Source organism: Podarcis vaucheri, assembly GCF_965113315.1.
Source record: "Podarcis vaucheri genome assembly, chromosome: 14".
Lineage (NCBI taxonomy): Eukaryota > Metazoa > Chordata > Lepidosauria > Squamata > Lacertidae > Podarcis > Podarcis vaucheri.
Genome location: NC_138752.1, coordinates 32,736,201 through 32,749,643, shown reverse-complemented (window position 1 = coordinate 32,749,643; position 13,443 = coordinate 32,736,201). Strand labels below are relative to the sequence as shown.

Genomic DNA, 13,443 nt, shown 5'->3' with positions numbered 1-13,443 from the left:
ATTTTTTTTTCCATTCTGCATTATACAACCTATACTGATATTATACAAAAGTAACAATAGCAGTAATAAAGAACAACAGGCTAAAATCATCAAATTAAATTGAATCCAATTGTCTCGGATAACGTTCAGTCCCTAGGCTTGCTCCCTTCCAAGAAGCAGCTTACAAGACCCGAAAAGGGATAGATGTAGAATCATAGAATTGTAGAGTTGGGGGGGACCCAAAGGGTCATTTGTTCCAACCCCCTGCAATGCAGACGGACCAGTATGAGCCTGTTCTGTGCCAGCTTCACCAGTGCTTACCTTTTTTCAAAAAAATAATAACCAGTTTCTATTAGTTTTCATACATATATCATACATTATTCAACTTAATCAAACAATTGTTTTGTAAATTCCTCTCTCCCCCTTGGCTTCCCTCCATTTCCGTTTCAGGTTTGTTAAACCACTTGTTGCATTCTGCTGCTTATATATAGTAGTATATTATCACATTGTTACCTTTCTTGTTCTCTCTAATTACATTGTATATGTTTATTTAAACCCTGCCAAAGAATCCATACTTTTACATTGTGTCTGCAATTATGTTACAAAAGGTTCCCATTCTTTTCCAAAGTCTCTATTATCTTTTTCACGCAGTTTTTCCTGACAATTTTGCTAATTCTTCATATTCCACCAACTTTTCATGCCATTGTTCTTTGGATTGTATTTTTTTGTGCTATTAAAATTCTTGCTGCTGTTGTTGCATACTTAAAGTGTCCTCAATTCTTTCTTCACATCTTGTCTTAAAATATCCAACAGAAAAGCTTCTGTTTTCTTTTCAAATGTTATTTTAAACATTTCTTTCAATTCTTTATAAATCATTTCCCAATATTTTTTTACAATCTTACATTCCCACCACATATGGTAAAATGTCCCTTCCTTTTCTTTACATCTCCAGCAAATCTTTTGTTCTGTTTTATACATCTTTACTAAATTAACTGGTGTGGTATACCACCTATACATCATTTTCATGTAATTCTCTTTTATTAAGGTGCTTACTTATAGGCCTGTTCTGTTTAGTTTGGATTTTCCACAAGAGAGCATGAAAAATCTTGTGTAAATTGTATGCCTTTTGTGTATGTTTTTAATGCATCAGAATAACAGCACTGCTTTGCAAGATCTGGAAAAGTGCATAAAGACTGCTGATAGTTGTATTTCGATGGACGAGCAATTTTGGGGACATTGAAAGTGAACCAGTTAGATTACTCCTCCGTCCCTAGATCTGAGCTGTGTAGACTTGAGCTGCCATTTCCTGAATTCTCATAACTTAAATCCTTATTTTTTTAAAGTGTATTTAAAGCTACCTCCTTAATGAAATGTTAGCTTTCTGCTTCCGTTTATGACTCACACGACTTCTGTGTCGCCTCTGAGCCATGCAGTAGCAGCGGAGGCTTTTATGGTAGTACACATGCTGTATAAATGGGAGAGCAGCTTGCTATAAACTCTGTGGGCAAACCGTAAAAATGCTGGTTTAGTTTTTTTAAAGGCTGACATGTGAGCAAGGAAGAAACATATTACCCAGCCTGGGTAGAGTGCCATATCTGGCCAGTTTGCCCCTCTTTCTGGGGAAAAGCCACGGCTCAATTGACAGAGCATCTGCTTTGCATGCAAAAGGTCCAGGTTCAGTTCCCCAGCATCGCCAGGTAGGGATGGGAGAAGACTCTGGTCTAAACCGCAGGAAGGCGTCTGCCAGTCAGTGTACACAAAATGGAGCTAGACGAACCAATGGTCTGACTGAAGTATATGGAAACTTCCATATATTTAAACTACACCTTTGTTCAAAACCATGAGGACCAGAATCTTAGATGAAACATCTGCTTTGCATGCAGAAGGTCCCAGGTTCAATCCTCAGCATCTCCAGGTAGGGCTGGCAAAAGAGGCTCCCTGTCCAAGAGTGCACTGAGAAAGATCAAGCAATGATCTGATTAGGCATAAGGCAGCTTCCTATGTTGAGCTGCGGGTTGCAATTTTCCAAGCCGCAATGTGTTCTGCTGTGTTAGGTGTCAGGATTCTCCCTCACCTCCCTACCTGAGAGTGACGTTGGTGATGGTGTGTAGCATCGTCAGCGGGGATGTCACTTTGCAGAATAACGAACTCTCATCTGTCGTGCTTAGATGATATCAGTTACAAGGAAGTAACAGCAACGTTGATATTCAAAACAGATGGGAGGGAGACCTGGAAACACATCAGCCATTCATACTTTAGCTGTTATTGTCAGTGTTCTTCTAGGAGAATTGGTTACCCTAAATGACCCTTGGTTCATTTGGACCAGTACTATTTACTGCAGCCTCCCCTGACCTGGATCTTTGGACTTCAATTCCCACCAGCCCTAGCCAGCATCACCATTTCGGACTACAACTCCCATCAGCCCCAGCCATAAGAGGAGGAGGAGGAGGCTGGTAGAAGTTGTAGTCCAAAACACCCAGAGGACATCAGCATGGGGAAAGCTGGGCTGTTGTAACTGGCAAAGACTTTTCAGGATGCCAGAGAGAGGACTTTGATAGCTCTGTTGTCTTCTGATCCCTTGAAACAAAGGTTTCAGGACTGGAGGTAGAGCCTTTCCACTTTCTACTACTGTGCATGCATGGGCAGTTGAAGCTAAAATATCCCACAAGCCTGCATGCAGTCCAAAAATGTCCTCTATATATTCCATCAACAAAATAAGTGCAACAAAACCCTTAAGGTGCGGCGCAACAATTTCTTTGCTGCGTCAGGGAGGAGGGAATTTCACAAGTGCTAACCAAGTAGCCAGTGCGTCCCAGAAAAGGAAATTATGTACAATAACCGACTCATAATGACCTATTGTTAAATACATTCCTCTTGTTGCCCTTTAATTGACATTTTATGGACAGTTTGCAATTACTGACTGACTTTCTTTCCCAAAGGAGTCTAAGCAAGGAGAACAAATCCCAGCATAATAGGCTACTCTTTTGCCGTTAAAGGATTTTGAAACACACACACACACACACACACACACACGCCCGTTTATTTAATATTTACTGTTCATTCCTTCATTCAAAATGACTTTTATTGACAATACTCCTGCTCTGCAAAGGAAGCAATAAAGTTTAATGTCGATATCCCACTTAAATGTGCTTTTCAAGATTTTAATTGACATTACATGCAAGGTTTTATTAGACATTTTTATAATTGTTATTGGAGTCATGGTGGCTAGGCCCTGTTAACTATGTTTCTCTAGATTAACCACCAGGCCCAGAGAAAATTAGCTGCGTCCGAGCTCCTGTTCTCCCCTCTCCAAAATTAAAGGAGGGGAAGGTTGGGGTGGGGGGAGATTCCTGACTGCTACAAGATTTGTTGTGTGAAATGAGTTTAAGGGGAACTTACCCATCCCACCACTTGCCACCTTACTTTTGCAATCTGCCTCCCAACCCTTTCCCCCCACCAGAGGCAAACATGAATTTGGAACCCCCTATTCCCTGCCAAATTACTAGTTCAAGCAAACAGAACTGTGGTGACTCAGATTTTGCTTAGAGTCATGCTAGGAAGATACATATCTTTGTGATTCATAAACACGAGGAAGAACTTTCTGACAAGTAAGAGCTATTCGACAGCGAGAGAGACTCCCTTGGGAGGTGGTGGCCTCTCCTTCCTTGGAGGTTTTTAAACAGAGGTTGGATGGCCATCTGTCATGCATGCTTTAGCTGAGATCCTGCAATGCAGGGGAGTCGCAATAGATCCCATCCAACTCTACAATTCTGTGATTCTTTGTCCAATCCACCTGTAACTGTGCCAGTTCCTCAGATTGAGGTGGTTGAGTGGCCATATATGGGTTAAGGCAGGCATGGCCAAACTTGGCCCTCCAGCTGTTTTGGGACTACAATTCCCATCATCCCTGACCACTGGTCCTGTTAGCTAGGGATGATGGGAGTTGTAGTCCCAAAACAGCTGGAGGGCCAAGTTTGGCCATGCCTGGGTTAAGGTGATCTCTCAGGTCCCAAGCTGTTAAGGGCTTGATATACTCATAGAATTGCCTTGAATTTGGCCTTGTAGCAAATCATCTAATGGGGCAGATCTTTGACTTATGTGCTGCCAGAGACTCACTCTTGTTAGCACCAATGCTTGGAGCATCCTGCACTAACTGCAGCTTCAAGCACAAGGGAAGCCCCACATAGAGCGCATTGTCTTGAACTAGTCATTGCTTCCTTTTAACGATCAAGGTATTTTCTAGCACAGATGAGGACAGAAAGGGCATGTTCCAGCCAAGCCCCTCAGCCCCTTCCCTCGCCCCTGGCAAACGGTTCATGATCCAGTAGCACAACTGCCTCTTCCGCTGGCCAGGGGCCAGGTGCAGCTGCCAGAAGTGGCTGGCATGCTGGTCTGGCTTCAGCCAACTGCCTCTCACATATTCCTGCAGTGCTGACAGCTCAGGGGAAGGTGGGGGGAAGAGAAGATTATTTTTTCCAAAAAAGAAAGGAAAAGAAAGAATCACCACTTTACTTACTGGATTTTAGTGCTAACTTTCTAAATAGGTAGGAAAGTGATATTTTAACATTTGCAGCTTGAGGGGCGGGAAGACAGCTTTTGCCAGCTCATTGCAATGAGGAGATTCCAAAAGGGTTGTCCTGTGAGCCTGCTGCAGTAAAAACTATCAAGAAAAATTGTGGCAGATTCAGTTTCTGTGGGCATGTCAGCTCCAGTGCCTCGCTCGCTTTTTCAGTCTTTAAATGCCAGTGAGGACCTTTGGTTGCTATTGCTGGAAGTTAATCAGCTGCATTTTAAAGGGACCCAGTCACCTTTTGCAGTGTCTTGATCAGGGATGGACAAATGTGTCTCCTTTAATTTTTCTCAGCTTCTTATTTTTCTAATATTAGGCCTCATCTGCACTATACGTTAAAGCACTTTCATATCAGTTTATGCAGACACGGCTTCCCCCAAAGAATCCTGGCAACTATCATTGGTTAAAAATACTGAGAGCTGTTAGGAGACCCCTAGTCCCCCCACAGAACTACAAATCTAGCGAGCTTCTTGGGGTTGATTGCTATACTACCCTGCCACATTTCCATGTCAGTTTGTGTTTTTAAAAAAGGATGTGGAGGAACTCCTTTTGAAAATTCATCAGCTGTTTGCATTTCTCTTAATATTCTTGAGTCGAATCTTGCCTAATGTAGACATTACAGTGGTACCTCAGGTTAAGTACTTAATTCGTTCCGGAGGTCCGTTCTTAACCTGAAACTGTTCTTAACCTGAAGCACCACTTTAGCTAATGGGGCCTCCTGCTGCTGCTGCGCTGCCGTAGCACGATTTCTGTTCTCATCCTGAAGCGAAGTTCTTAATCTGAGGTACTATCTCTGCGTTAGCGGGGTCTGTAACCTGAAGCGTTTGTAACCTGAAGCGTCTGTAACCTGAGGTACCACTGTATTGCAAAGCAGTTCTCCGTAATTCATTTTTTTGTATGTTGCCTTAATGAATACATACATGTTTGTGCATACCCGTCTTCACCTAATATGCATTCCCCAATATGCACATTTTTGGGTGGGCGAAATACATCACATTATTTGAGAAAGGCCGGATTCCAGAGGGTTCCTGCGTTTCAGTTCGCTTACTATTTTGGCTCCTGTGAATTACACGGGTTTGTATTGAAATGCTAATAAAACCAAAATTTCTCACATTCCCACTCTTGATGTCAAGTTCAGACTTTGAAAGAAGACTATGTGCCTATGGGACTAGAAGGCCTAATGTTGAGCTTTTGAGTGCCACTTGAAGCATATTAGTCGTTTAGCTTTGTGAGGGTTTTCACGTTGTACGAGTTAGTTAAGAATGTCAGAAGAGCCCTGTGGGGTCAGGCCAATGGCCCAGCTAGTCTAGCATCCTGTTCTCACTGTGGCCAAGCAGATGCCCCATTGGGAAGCCGCAAGCAGGACCTAAGCGCAAGGGCAACTCTCCCCTCCTGTCACTTCCAGCCACTGATAAGGAACAGAAATAATCTGGGCATCTGTAGGGCCCTCCATGTTTACCTGGATAGGAGGCCCTGTATGTTTTCTTGGGTGGGGGATGCTCACCTCGGCAGAAAGTTTCCACTTCAGCTCTCTTTCAGTGGATTAGGGAAGCCATAGTGGGACGCGGGTGGTGCTTGGGTAGCGAGTGGCACTGTGGGTTAAACCACAGAGCCTAGGGCTTGCCAATCAGAAGGTCGGCGGTTTGAATCCCCACAACGGGGTGAGCTCCCATTGCTCGGTCCCTTCTCCTGCCAACCTAGCAGTTCGAAAGCACGTCAAAGTGCAAGTAGATAAATAGGTACCGCTCTGGCGGGAAGGTAAACAGCGTTTCTGTGCGCTGCTCTGGTTCGCCAGAAGTGGCTTAGTCATGCTGGCCACATGACCTGGAAGCTGTACACCGGCTCCCTCGGCCAATAAAGCGAGATGAGCGCCGCAACCCCAGAGTTGGTCACAACTGGACCTAATGGTTAGGGGATCTTTTACCTTTATCTTTAGTGCAAGCCTACTGGGCTCTGCCGAAGGTGTCTCCCCAGGCTGACAGCTCATTCTCTGTAAGGTGAAGTTCTCTGCACTACACATCCCATGGCGGACATTTGCAGGGTAGCTGTGTGGGCCTCACTGCACATCTCTGCTGTTTCCAAGCGTCTTTGCCGCGGGTTGGGCTTTGCCTTCCATGAGCAGAGTAGAAGGGCTGAGCTGGAAGCTTTGCGAAGCTCCTTCCCTGTGTCGGCTGCACAATTCCCTCTCCACCCAGCGTGCGGCTTTCCAGGTCCTGGCAGTGCCGCCACGCCAGGCGTCGGGTCTGCGAGGGGAGTTTGGGCATCACCCAAGAGCTCTTTCCTCGGGGCGCGGAGAGAGAGTTGTGCCGCACACGTTGTTCCAATGTGGCCAAGTTCTGAAGGAGCTGGTGGAAAGCTCTCTCGATAGAGAGGGAGGGAGAGGTCTTGCAGACGGAACCAGTCAGGAAACCAGCGGGCAGCTACTCTGCAACGCTTCCCTCTCCCAGAAAATCTCCCCTTGTATGGACGCCAGCATGTGCCAGCCCACAGGCTACAAAGGACGCCCAACAGAACTTGTACCTGACTCCTTCAGGCCAGACAACATTGAAATTTGAGTCTGGTGGAGAAAAGTCACTTTCTCAGGAGGGCAGAGCTGAAATGTCCACATTGTACTTTTACTCCTGCAAGGGGGGGGGTGTGGAATAGGGAGGTGAAGACTACATTGGCTCTCACTTTCTCTTGGTTCCCCCTGCCGGGTGGAGGATCGCTGCATCCGCTCCAGCTCTTTCGGATTCCGCCAAGCCACTCTCTCGAGGCCAAGTTCTCTGGGTCGGAGAAGCCATGACAGCTCACCAAGCTTGCTCAGTCCCTGGCAGCCAATGTCTCTGCTGCCGTCTCCATCACTGTTGACTGCGGCTGAACATTGGGGCCAGGTGGGGGCTGCCCTGTGCCCTATCCCAGAGACCTGTGTTTGTTCCCAGGATCCCTCAGGTCAGCAGGGAGATGGTCCTGGCTCTCTTTGCCTCTGGGAAACATGCAAACAGAACAGAACATCAGGTATTCAACAGGTATTCAGAAGCACTTCTGCCTCCGACTGTGGAGGCAGGGCAGAGCCATGCTGGCTTGATAGCTGTGTCCATCCCATGAGTTTGTCCAGTCCCCTTTTAAAGCCATCCTTGATGTTGGCCATCACTGCCTGCTATGAGAGTGAGTTCCATGGCTTAACTACGAGCTGTGTGAAGAAATAACCCTGGCAAAGAACCCCCTCACTGATCTGCCGATGGATGGCCATCTCGGCTTACAGCCAACTTGAAATGTGGAAGTCTTTTGGTGGGACTTCCCAGTGGGGCAGCTAGTTGGTCACTTTGAGAACAGGAGGCTGGACTAGATGGACCCTTGGTCTGATCCAGCAGGCTCTTCTTTATGTCCGTACGTTTTGCAAATCAGTCAGTGGGCTTCCTTATCAGTTTCTGTGCTCACATAATTCAAGGCAGACTTTGGATTGGATTGGCGCAGCAAGCATACCCGTCTGGGTGGTGTGCTGAGCTGTGTTCTAAAGATGCGCTTATGAGCCCCGGGTGCCTTCATTAAGGGCAATTCTCTCTTCCAAATGAAGCTTAGGCAGCCCGTTCCACCTCCTCCTCCCCCCCCCCACCCCCGGTCCTAAAAAAAAGAGAAATTCTACAGCTTGGGAAGAAGCCCAGGATCGCAGTTGAAATTCTGAAGTCACCCCTTCAGGTTTATTCCTGGCAAGGGGGACGCAGAGCCGCGTTACTTGACATGTTGAGTCTGGCACCTGCTTCCCATAAATCCCTAACAATGCTGAAAAGTTAACCGGCTCTCTGAGGCCTTGTTTGTACTGAGGTGGTCAGCCTGGGCCTGACAGGGCTAGAGTACTTCAGATTTCATGTGGGGCAAGCAGAGATCAAAAAGCTGCTCAGCACGCACAAAATTCTCTCCATTGAAAACAGGCCTGTCAGGGATCTGGGTTCTAGTCAGGACCTTTCCCCTGACATGCTTGCTTTCTGTGTGCAGGGATGTCTTGATTTACTGACTGACGTCATACAAGACACCCCCCCCCCCCGCAGCTGCAGTCTGACATGGAAGGGCTCTAGCTCAGCAGTAGAGCTTCTGTTCTGCATGCAGACGACCCCATGTTCAAATCCCCATCGGCATCTCCTGGTAGAGTCAGATGCAAGGTCATCTGTGCCTGAAACCCTGGAGAGCCACTGCCAGGCAGTGTAAACAATACTGGGCTGGTGGACCAGTGGTCTGACTTGGTATAAAGCAGCTTCCTATGTCATACCATTCAACCTTTTTGGATCTGAAACTGGGATGTGCATCTTCTGCCATGGGCTACCGAGTGCATCACACGACCTGTGCTGCTCTCTAGGTCCTCCCAAATGCACATTTTGGGGCACCATGCAAGATCACGGCCCCCCAAAAAGCACTTTTCCAGGGTTACAGTGCAGCCCGAGAGCATGCGAGATTGCAGCAAAATGGCTGCCAAGATCTCACATGAGAAAACAGGATGTTCCATTTTTTTCCTGGGGCACTTTTGTACATAAGCTGTTCTTAGAGACTTTGTTGACTGAAGTGCAAGGCACAAATGTTCTAAATAAATTAATCGGCTACAACCCTGAAGTTGTATTATTGGGTTGTTAAAGTTCTTGGTTTCTTATTATTATTTGTATTATTATGTACTATTTTGTACATTCTTTTCCACTTCTTTTCAGCTCTGTGAGTGAAATGGCCCCCTCCCCAATTTGGGAGACCTTGCCTGAGGAGCTGGCCTCCCATGCCTCCTTCCAAGGCCCCCCAAAACTCCCACCGCAGTCCTGCATTTATTTGACACTTTGCAGTGCCGAATTGTACAACGGCAAACGCGGCTCTTGGCCCCGATGGGCTGAGCTTGTTAAACTTGTACCGCTTGGCAAGCTTGTTTGTGAGGGGAAGCGTTAGGCGGGCGCCAGAAAGGAAGGACAAAGCCACCTGATGGAGCTGGCAGGTACTTCCCGTCTGGCAAAGAGTGCCAACTGGTTTCTGCTGCCAAACATTGAAAGAAAAGAGTTGAGTCAAATTGGCTTCAGCAGGGAGGGAAGGGCTGAGTGGTAGAGCAGCTGCTATGGATGGAGAAGGCTCAACACCTGACGTCTCTAGGTGGGGCTGGGAAAAGACTCCGTTATGGAATCCTGAAGAGCTGCTGCCAGTCAGTGTAGACAGTACTGAGTTAGATGGATCAATTAGTCCATAGAGGGCAGGGCAAGGCACAGCGCCCTGTCAACTTTTAAGGAGAGGGCTGCTTTGGAATCTTCATAGTTATTACCTTTGCTGTTGGAGGCAATGTAGATCAGGGAACGGCTGGATGATGAGTGGTGGGAGGCACCAGCCGGGAAACCCTCAAGGGAAACCCCAGAGGAGGAAGGCTCAGAGCCTGGGGATTGGTGGTGGGACATCAAGGAGAGGTCAGGTTCTCTCTTGGAGGGGGAAGAGTGGAATGCTGAAGGGGCAACAGGATTGAGTGAGCAGGGAGAGCCTGTGACAAGGAGCAGTCTCAGCTCAGAGGCTGAAGTAGAGGAGAGGGGTCTAGAAGCTGCAGAAGAATACAGGGAGCCTGTCTCTCCAACTGCAACAAGCTCCTCTCCCCCTCTTGTCTCCAAGGATGCACAGAGTGATGCGTAGAGCAGGCCAAAGGTACAGTAAGTGATGCTCAGGTGCAGTTTGAGACGGCTTGGGAAACATCCGGCAGAGGAGGAGCCTTCAGTGGCGTAGCATGCGGGGAAGGCCAAAGGGGCGGTTGCCCTGGGCGCAAAATTGTTAGGGGCACAAAATTTCAACACCCAGTGTTGCATCAGTATAGCTGCATGCTTTCCGTTGAAAGCAGCTTCTCCATGTGAATCAGGAAGGATCTCTGCAGCTGCAATCTCCTGGGTGATGCGGATGCCGTTAGACAGTTGAATGTGCATGTGTACTCTGTCAGTTTCTCTCCCTCCCACCCCCCCCCCTCGTGGCCCCGGGTGCTGGCAACACACGCTATGCCACTGGGAGCCTTCAAGAGGTAGTCCTGGCAACTGGACTGTTAGTCCTGGCAACTGCTCTAGAGGGCAAGACTTACTGAGAGAGTCTCTGGCTGTATGTACGTTGGCTTGAATAAAAAGTTAACTTCACCGACAAACGGCTTTGCTTCTTTGGCTTACTTGCATCTGACTCCAGCCCTAACTTTGTGCTTCTGCATACCAGGTGCTGCAAGGGTGCTGCTGCAGTTCTGCTTGTGGTTTCCCAGAAGAGGTATCTGATTGGCCGCTGTGGATACAGGATGCTGGACTGGATGGGCCACTGGCCTGATCCACCAGGGCTCTCCTTAGGTTCAGTGCATGGAGCCTGAAACTTAACACAGCTTGCCTTTGTTCGCCCTGCGGATGCTGGCTGGTATTAGTTCGCCAACACACGGGTTATATTTTGCAGTAGTCAGGGAGGTGGCGACGGTGAGGGAGACGGCCCTCTCCTGTTGGCCGAACGAGCGCATTTAATTAGCTGCTGCTTCAGAGCTCCCTACCCCCTCCGCACCACCCCTAATTTATTTTTCAATCATTTAAAAGTGTCTCCCCTCCCTGGTGCCGTAAACTCTATTTTGACTGTGGCTGCAAGATCCCCTTTGGGCGTCATTCAAATTGTACCGAACTGCCCCCCCCCCGCCTCTCCCCATACGTTGCTGGTTTCTCTCAAAATAAACCTGCCCCTGGCTTTTGACAAGCTCTAATGAAAAACAAATTGTTATATTACTTAAAAAAATAATTTGAAGGAAGCCTGAATTAGTTGTCGAGGTGGGAAAGTTTCGGCTACTTGAAAACAGAGTTTGGGAAGGGTATTTATTTTAAACTGTTTAGGCCGGCATGCTCTCTGGGATAATATACAGGCCTGTTTGTTTCACGGCGCACCTCGCCCGAGACGTGAATCATGCCTTTTTAATCATGTCGTGAGCTTGATTAATTGGAAAGGGTCAAGCAAATGGGACCATTACCAGCTCTGGTGAAGTGGAGTCGCTGCTTGCCTGGCGCACTCAAACTCTGCTTTAGCAGCGGTGGGATGCACAATTAATCATACAGTAGGTCGCTTGGAAAATGAAAAAGAGCAACTCCTCCACCCCCCCCCCTTTTTAAAAAAACACGTAGAAATTGAATGTGCCTGTTCAAAAGGCTGTTCCAGAGCAGGGCTTTTAGAAACAAGATGGGCCGCAATCCAGTGGTAGATGACTGGCTTGGCATGCAGAAGGCCTCATAAGGACTGTGTGCTGCTTGCGGCCTGCTGCCCAGGAAGACTCCCTGAGTGAGTGCTTGAGGGCCCTGCTCCTCCCTGCCACTTACCACCTGGCCCAGGGCGGGGCCTGACAGGCCTCACTAGGACAGTTGTTACTGCCGGAGAGGCACAGAGTGTTTTTAAAATGTTTTAAAAAAATTTTCTGGATTTTTTGTATGTGGGGGGTGGGGGTGGGATTGATGTTTGGTTGGGCTTGGGGAATTATTATTTTTTATTTTGATGTTTTTGTAATTTTTATATTTTTTGTTTGTATTGTTTTATTGGTTTTGTTTGTTTGTTTAAGGTGTTGTTTTGTTTTTAGGGGGAGGGGTCAGGGCTGCCGGGGAGTGGGCCCCAGCCCACAAAATGGCTGGGGCATGTTCCACAGGGGGGGGATGCACTGGGACAACCGATCTCAGTGATCACGGGTAGGAGGAGGAGTTACGCTAAGACCAGACCATGTCATTACAGAGGAGGCAGGTTTAGTCGTTGTCTGAGGACTATCCCGGCCTCCGGGTCTGGTCCTGACCGGATGGATACTAGAATCAGCAAGGGATACCCACATAGCCTGAAGGTGCTGCTGTGCAATGCCAGGTCAATGATTCATAAGACCACTGCCATCCATGACTTGATCATGGATGGAGGATTTGACCTGGCTTGTGTAACAGAGACTTGGTTGGGTGAAGCAGATGGGCCTGTTCTTGCCGCTGCTTGTCCACCAGGTTTCTCTTACGCACAGCAACCCAGGTCATGTGGGCGGGGAGGGGGGGTTGCAGTGATTTTTAGGAAGTCATTAGTTTGCACCAGGCGTCCTATTGGGAAGACCCAGTTTTCTGAGTGCATGTTCTGGAAGTTGGGCAATAGGGGCAGTACAGGATTCCTTTTGGTGTACCGACCTCCCCGCTGCGCCAAGGATTCTCTGCCCGAGCTGCTTCAGGTCGTGGCGGATGTTCTCCTGGAGACACCTAGCTTGGTCGTCCTAGGGGATTTTAACATCCATGCCGACACGACCTTACAAGGGGCCGCTCGGGACTTCGTGGAAAGCATGGCCTCCATGGGGCTGTCCCTGAATAAGTCTGGCCCAACCCATAGCCGTGGACATGCCTTGGACCTGGTGTTTACCTCTATGGATGTTGGTGATCTGACACTAAGTAAAAGCGAAACGAAAGAAGTGCCATGGTCAGATCACTTCCTGGTGCAACTGGACTTCTCTGCGACCCATCCCCTCTGCAGGGAGGTGGGACCAATTCGGATGGTCCGCCCCCGCCACTTAATGGATCCAAATGGTTTCCAGAGAGTGGTAGGGGATGCTTTATCCCAAGTTGATGGCCTTTCAGCTGATTCCCTGGTGGCCCGCTGGAATGTGGAGTTAACCAGGGCTATTGACTGTTTGGCTCCGAAGCGCCCTCTCCGATTGCATGGAGCCCGGACAGCCCCGTGGTTTTCCACGGATCTGAGGGCAATGAAACAATCGTTGAGACGGCTAGAGCGCCGGTGGCGGATAACTCATTCCGAATCTGACCGGACACAGGTTAGAGCTCAACGTCGAGCCTACCAAGTGGCGATAGCGACGGCGAAGAAGAATTTCTTCACCGCCTCTATTGCATCTGCAGAAAACAGCAGCAGGAGACTTTTTCAGGTGGTTCACAATTTAGCGG

The 13,443-nt window shown here is 48.0% G+C and overlaps 1 protein-coding gene across 5 annotated transcripts in view; it reads left to right on the top strand.

The window, feature by feature from the left end:
- The window catches only part of LMF1 (lipase maturation factor 1), a 157,510-nt gene that overhangs the window by 107,141 nt on the left and 36,926 nt on the right, over positions 1–13,443 (top strand). The window lies entirely within an intron of this gene.